The 7,513-nt window shown below is 44.3% G+C and overlaps 1 long non-coding RNA gene across 1 annotated transcript; it reads right to left on the bottom strand.

Moving 5' to 3' along the window:
• Positions 1-2,248: 2,248 nt before the first annotated feature.
• On the bottom strand, positions 2,249-6,841 carry LOC147975252 (uncharacterized). Its single transcript, XR_015602021.1, has 3 exons — positions 6,368-6,841; positions 3,612-3,674; positions 2,249-2,487 (listed from the first exon to the last, which is right to left on the bottom strand). It is a non-coding gene; the product is annotated as an uncharacterized LOC147975252 (long non-coding RNA).
• Between the last annotated feature and the right edge of the window lie 672 nt (positions 6,842-7,513).

Genomic DNA, 7,513 nt, shown 5'->3' with positions numbered 1-7,513 from the left:
GGTGACGTCGTCTTGGGATCCACGATGACCTCCGTCTCGCCGTCCTCCTGGTCTTGGTCTCGTTGCACCAATATAGCAACCTTTGCCTGATGCCTCGGTACTCTTCGCCTGCGCTGGCCTCCTTAGCACCAAAGAGGAAACAAGGATGCTGTGCGCGCTGGCGCCCGCCTGGTGTCGTGCGTCATGGCTCATGTCATGAGGGCCTCGTGAGGTTTGCCCCGCCTTGATATCTCCGCTCCTCGTGAGCCTGCCTGGCTAGGCTACTCCAGAGGAGGTCTTGCGTCGTCTGTCTCGCGAGGCTAGGACCCTCGCGAGGGTCTTGGATGCCTTGTTGATGAAGATGGGCCGTACGGCCTGCTGGCTTAGCCATGCCATGGGCCGCAGGCAGGCAAGTCTGGGGACCCCCGTTCCCAGAACGCCGATAGTAGCCCCCAGGCCCAAGGTGCGCCCGGGCTTGGCTTCGCGGCGAAGCCAAGGGTCAAGTTCGGAGCACCGCGGGCCCCCAAAGCCTGCGGCCTCAATGGACGCATGGCGGTTGATTAGACGTGCGTCTCCGCTTCCCCATGCTGCCTCGGCAACTGCATGACTTGACAAGTCCCTGCGACATGTAAGGAAAACCGTCATTACCTGCGATCATGGGAGACGCCGGTTGGCCTTCTCTTGCTATAAATGTGGAGGGGGGCGGAGCCCCCGTTGCCCATCCCTTCCTTGCTTGCTTTCTCCTTCCTCCTCGCTCCATCACTTGCAGTGACACCCATGGCACCACGAAGAAAGTTCTCCGCCGCCGAGAAGGGGAAGGCCCCTCGCGAGGGACCCGGCTCCCCGGCACCCAAGCGTGGTCGCGACCGCCCACGCAAGCATGCCTCAACCCCCGCCGTGGCCCATCGTCGAGACGGCACCACGGCACACGGAGTGGGTCATCCCAGCCATGTCGGTCCAGTTTATGAGGGGAGGCGTGCCATGGTGGCGCGGCCTCATCGTCCGCGCTTCCACACGGCGGAGGTGTCGCCGGAGTTCGTCGTCTGGTCGGAGAACCCGGCCGGCAACTAGCTCCAACTTCCACGCCTCTTCACCGGCGAACTGCCGGCCTCTGGTCCAGGTGGACTCTGGCTATAGGCAGATGGCTGCTGCAGCAAGGCCTCTTGGGTTGCGGTCGAGACTTCTGCCGCGGGCAACATAGCCTTGGCCCGCGACTGGCAGACATTCGCCCGCGCGCGTGGCCTGGGCAGGCGGTGCACCCTCCACTTTTAGGTATGATGGTGGATCGACCCTTTATGTGAGGGTGTTTGGGGAAGAAGGTCGTCGCACCGGGTGCTGCCCCGAGGCGAACGACGGTGAGGAGGTACTCGGCCTTGGGGACGGTCGCAACAAGGACGAGGGCGAGCCCACCCTTGGCGGTGATCGTGTCTCGTCCAGCTACAGCGGCTCTTCCTCTGGCAACAGCTCCAGCAGTGGCGGCTATCACCAGCCGCCGCGCCCGTTTTGAAGGCGGTAGTGGGTCATCTCGTCGCCGCACCTCCGTGAAGTGTGAGGAAGGATCTGGCTAGGCTAGGCGTAGTGCTAGGTGCCTGTCTTCACGGATCGCCGCAACGCTACTTTTGTTTTTCTCTTTTCTTGCATCAAGAATGAAACCAGCATGGGCCCAGGGGGCGTGTATCGAACTATGGTTCCTTGGTCATATCAGTATGCGTGTTGTTCTCGTGCCGTGTCATTATTTTGCACAAAGATAGCTTAACCTGGTATACTCAGGACGTCCTCTTCCTCGCGAAGCGTTTATTTCCTCGCACCCATCTTGCCTTGGTGGCCTGCATTCGCTCAGGAACTGCGAAAAACTCGTTAGGGAGTGCATTAAAAGATTTGCAGTTCATCCTGGCCCTGACCTGGTGCTTTGTATCGCGGTACCTGAGGGGCACGGACTAGGAGAGGTGCGCCAGCTTTTGGGCTCGAGCGAGGGTGGCTCACGAGAAGGCAGAAAGGAGAAAAATGCTCTCGAGGGCACCTGCCTAGCCCCCTCATGAGGCATGCGAGAGAGAGAGAACATGAGCAAATTCGAGCCGGAAAAAATGCAGTGAGAGGCGAGGGAATCAAATCGGCAAGGAATGCCGAAGGCAAACTTTGATTAAGGAAAAGCGAGTCAACTGCGGAAAGCAAATGAAAAGCCGCGTCCGGCACCTAATCTAGTGTGAGAACCCGGAATTAACTTCCAGACCCTCCTGTGTATATTTGTCAACCCTGGGATCATTGTTGACAACACAGTGAAATGATATCATTGCACAATACATAAAAGGTATTATAATTTTAAATATATCTTTCCACAAGGCATACCTAGATAAATGTCTCATGACACTTATTACATTCAGAAAAACAGCGGAAAGTACAATGCATAGTGACTCCATCTCAGCCACAGGCAGTCGATGTAGTCCACGTGACCTCACTCCTACAGATCGCCATAGTAGTCGTACTCATCACCTTCGTCTTCATGGAACTCTGTTGTCAACAAAATTATTGCCATGAGTACATTACGTACTCAACATGCCTCCCACGGGGAAGGACCTAATAGCTACATGTGGCTTCAAAGGAAGGCTATATGGCTCATTTGCATAAAGCTAATTTTGTTTGACAAATAAAGTAGTTGGATAAAAGCAGTTTTAGATGAAAACCTGTTTTATCTCCAGAATAACTTTCATCAAGTGAGGATCCTCGATCAACTCACACTCTTCATAGGTTCCAAGAATAGGGGCAAAGAGGGAATAAGCAAGACAGGTCCCGTATGTCAAGAAAGATTCATGTGTTGTCCATGACCGTGGACACGGCTATTCGAATAGTTTTACACTCTGCAGAGGTCGTACACTTTACCCACACGACACAATCTCGTCTTGATGCCACCAATGGCCGCTGGTATAGTACACCATTTGGTACACCGGCAGGGAGATTGTAACGAGGTCTTTGGACTAGATCCCCCAAAGATGTGACATGCCCACCGGGTCTGGCGCACGGAACTGAGAGTACGTCCTCAAATCGGTCCCCCCATCTGTGTCGAGGATACTCCTCGCAAGGCAGCTATCCCATCTGCGATACGGCGACATCGACACCTAAGGCTGACTAGCTTACTTGACCAAGCCAGTGCCCATATAGCATGTGGTTGTACTGTTATCACAATCTTCAAATCCAAGACTTATTAGGCCTTAAGCGGCACGGACGACTGATTGCCCCCTTCAACTTGTGAAGGGTGGCCAATCACTCCTTCAATCATTGATTCAGCTGTCGCCCGCGCCAGTATTCAGATGGTAAGTTTCACCCAAAGTAGAAGAGGATAGAGAAGGTCAACAAGGGCCAACAGGCCTAGCTCAGCATTAAGTTTCAAGTGTCAATGACTCAGAGATCATTCAACAAGGCACCTATAGGGTGATAAGCATGGCTAAGCATTTCTACTCTATGAGAACCTTATACTTCTACTCAGGTGTCAAGTAAATAGGCGACAAGCGGATCAAGGTAATGTGTCAATCGACACGCTAACTACGAGAATTAAAATAGAATGCACAATAGTAACAATAAAACTCAATGCAATTTTGTAAACCATAGGATAAGTATGATCAAAGAAGGAGGCATGCCTTCGTTGTTGAGTCCTTCTTCGGTAACCTGATTATGTCCATGTCCAACACCGTCGTCACTCCCTACTCATTATAACGATAGCAAAAGACAAACAATAAATACTAAAACAAAAGTAATCCAAATAACATCCAAAACAAATTAAGGGTGGATGGATAGCAAGATATTGATCAGATGGAGATTCCAAAAGGAGATAGATTGATTGGAAGGTAAGTAGAGGACTCAATGAATTGATAGGGTTTAGGTTGATGATGGATAATCAAGGCTTTCCAACAAACTAATGTCCCAATATGAACTATGCTATTGACCACAAGTAGTTCCCACTATGCATCTCGACTAACTATATAGAAAACTACTATATAACAAACACAATGGCATCAAACACATATGAAACTAAACCATCCTATGCATTATAACTACATAATCATAACATGGCATGACAAAGGTAAAGTCAACCACAAATAAATAATTAGACATAATCTGAATATTTATAATGGTCATCAATAGCATCCAAACATATACATCATCTATTATATTCAAAAGCAAGTAATCCATATGATAATCAAACCAACATTGTAAACCATACTAGTTAAGCAATCAAATACCATTCAACAACATGGATTTAACTGATCTAGGTCTAGCCATAAAACATTATTAAAAGAAATAGGATCAAGTCTATTATATCAAACCAATTCATTTGTAAAGCAATTAACACGAAACTATACAGCACATGGAACAAAAGGATGTACAACTATCCTAAACATGAGATGAACTATCACAACAAGTATAAAGCACTCATAATACTACGTGAGACAAGTCAAACATATAAGAGCAACACATGTGCAAACACATGAAACATCACAAGACAGGAAATATCACTTGCATGTACGACATCTAAATATACAACAACTAGATACAGACGTATAATGATAAGTATGTATCATCATCACACGAGATGCCAAAGTATGATACTAATAGAATACAACTCACATTGCTAATAGAATACAACTCACAACAATGAGATAACTTAGTTGATATCAACTAACATGAACATCAAGAATGGCAAGAGCACACAACCTTACATACTAGTTATCTCATATAAGCACATGGACATAGTTATGTCCTATAAGCACATGGACATGTCATACTAAGAATTTAGGCAAGTTAGACAACCAGATCATGACATCAAGCAATGTACTATACTAGAATGAGTGAAAATGACATGCACTTCTATTTATTACAATCTAAAGTTGCAAAGACATAGATACACCACTAGGCATGATCTAATACATGCTATACAATCTAGTTATGCAGTCGCATCATCATGCGGGGTATTGATGAAGCATCAAACTTAAGTCATATGAGATCATACACTGGAAACATGTATCTCTAACAGGCAAAGGCTAACCATATGTGTGATCATAAAGTACAAACTAACACTCATATAACACATGTAAAGCATCCAATGGAACACACACGACCTTGAGAAAGTGCTAACAAAATATGACAAGCAATTCATCATGCATAACTACTGCCTAGGTAAGTAAATGGATAATTACTAAGAAGTAATAAACTAAGTTCTATGCCACGAGCACAAATTCTATATAGCACTAAGACCTAAATCATGACATAAGGGAACCAAACATGTAATCTAGGATGGCGACATGTACGAAAATAGAGGAACAACTACACAAAATGTGTTATGCCACATGAAACTATAATGGAATTGTTCTAAAGTAACATAGCACTTTATTTAACATCTATAAGAACTATGCAAGAACACACATGACAAATACCTAAACAACTATCATAGGCATGGCATGATTTCAAACCAATAAAACAACATGTGACATGGATGGAAATGAACATGTGATCCATATCTAAGATATATCAATGCTAAGCAACAATTAAATAGTCAAGACATTAAGTATTTCACAATTAAAGAAATCAGGCAAAGAAAATAATTCTACAATGTTATACGCATGGAGATATCACCAAAAATGTGTACCCATTCTCAATATAGAACAATAAACAACACCAAATACTAATAAAATAATAAATAAAATATTTCACTAATAATGATCTAAATCTAATTAAAATAATAACACCCGCCAAGCACGTATGGACAAAGATAATCAAATACACCAATCAACTTCTACGCGTGGTAAACATTCACAAAAACTTGTACGCTTGCATAACACATGACTACAAAATTATATGATATTTAGTAACTCAAAATCAATCTATATTAAAAACACAAAATACTACACATGACTATAATTCATAAATATTAGTACGCATGCATAAAAGGGAAATACGTGCTACCACAAATTATCAAGCCGAAATGATGTACAACTATTTTAGCAATTTAAACAAGAGTAAACTAAATCTAGTAAACCATATGACACACACAAATTATGAAATAGCTAGCACACACTCCTACCCGTATCGAGAACACAAGAAAATAACATATTAATAAATAGTCCGATCAACAACCAAAAATCTATAATAAAACTCGATTAACCAAACAAGTAATCTAACTCCACTATGGGATTGCTACAACCATATAAAACATTTCCTCTATTGTGGTCAAAATCAAACGATGAACAAAAGCGATGGAAATATGACCATGACCTACGGTTTATGCGACAGATAGTATCAACGCGAGCAACGCTAAAAATAGGAGGAACCATGATGTCTAGGAGATAACTTGAGTGATATTTTAAAGGTGCACAAAAGGAATCGGATAGAAGCTCACCGAGCACGACGAATCAATCCGAAGAACTCGATGAACAGTGTAGACGAACATGCTGAATTCTTCGCGTGTGGTCTACGAGACGCGTTCCTTCTTCTCTGAATGGATTCGTGGTGTGGAGATGGACCTTGGGATGCAAGGGTGCTGATGGAGATGGTCTACGTCACCGGGAACGAGCACCGGCGTCCATGGAGCACTATTCTTTGGAGAGAGAGTTTCTGTAGAGAAAGAGAAGGGAGAGGGCAGGACAAGTGGTGGGATTGGAAGAGTAGATCAAGACACACTTCTACATATCTTGAGAACTTGAAACGGTTGAGAGTTGAAGGAATTGGAGGAGGGGTGCGTGTGGTGGCTGTAGGTTTTCTCTTCTGTTCTGTAGGTTGAGAAGGAACGTACAAAGGGAAGAGGAAGGAGAGGAGGTTTCGCTCGATGGAGATGGGGCAGTTTATTTATCTTTGGAAATGGTAGCAATTAAAGGGATTTAGTGGGTGGCTTCCTTCATGGTGTAGGTTTCCTTTCTTTATGTAGTGGGAGCGTACATAAAAGATGAGGATGAGAGGATAGTGGGAACATTCAGAGACGCTGAGGAGAGGTGTCCCTTGGGGTAATGGACCAGATCGGCCAGGCCCAAGTGGGAGAGAAAGAAAAATAAAAGTTGGCCTTTGGCCCATTCCTGTTCAAGAGAACAGGGAATAAAAAAATAAAGATGTTGTAGAATGGGCTTAGGGAATTTGGCCTAGAGTTTAACATATGGAAAAGTATTGACTTCTCTTTTTGGAAAATATAGAGAACTAATAGAAGCTGAAACAAATATCAAACAATCCAAGAAATCCATGAAAATGCACACTCACATGTTTAAATGTGTTGAAGACAAAAGATAAAACCCAACTAGAAGAAAAGAACAAAACTCAAATTTAATTTAAGTTCGCATTAGGTCAAATTAAATCCTCCAAATTATAAAAGTCCAATTTAAGCTTTGTTAACAATAAAACAAATGAAATTTTCTTGCCTTGATTTTTGGAAAACTTTTTTTAAAAAACATTCCGAGAATCGGGATGTTACATCTAGTCTTCAAGTCTTCTCACCAGCGCAAAGCTAAGTGTTGTCCACTAGGCGTGGGGGGGAGCCCCAGGGCCTGAGGCTGGCGCT

This window comes from Triticum urartu, chromosome 4A (genome assembly GCF_056163025.1).
Source record: "Triticum urartu cultivar PI428250 chromosome 4A, HENAU_Tu73, whole genome shotgun sequence".
NCBI lineage: Eukaryota > Viridiplantae > Streptophyta > Magnoliopsida > Poales > Poaceae > Triticum > Triticum urartu.
This window is presented reverse-complemented; position numbering and strand designations above follow the sequence as displayed.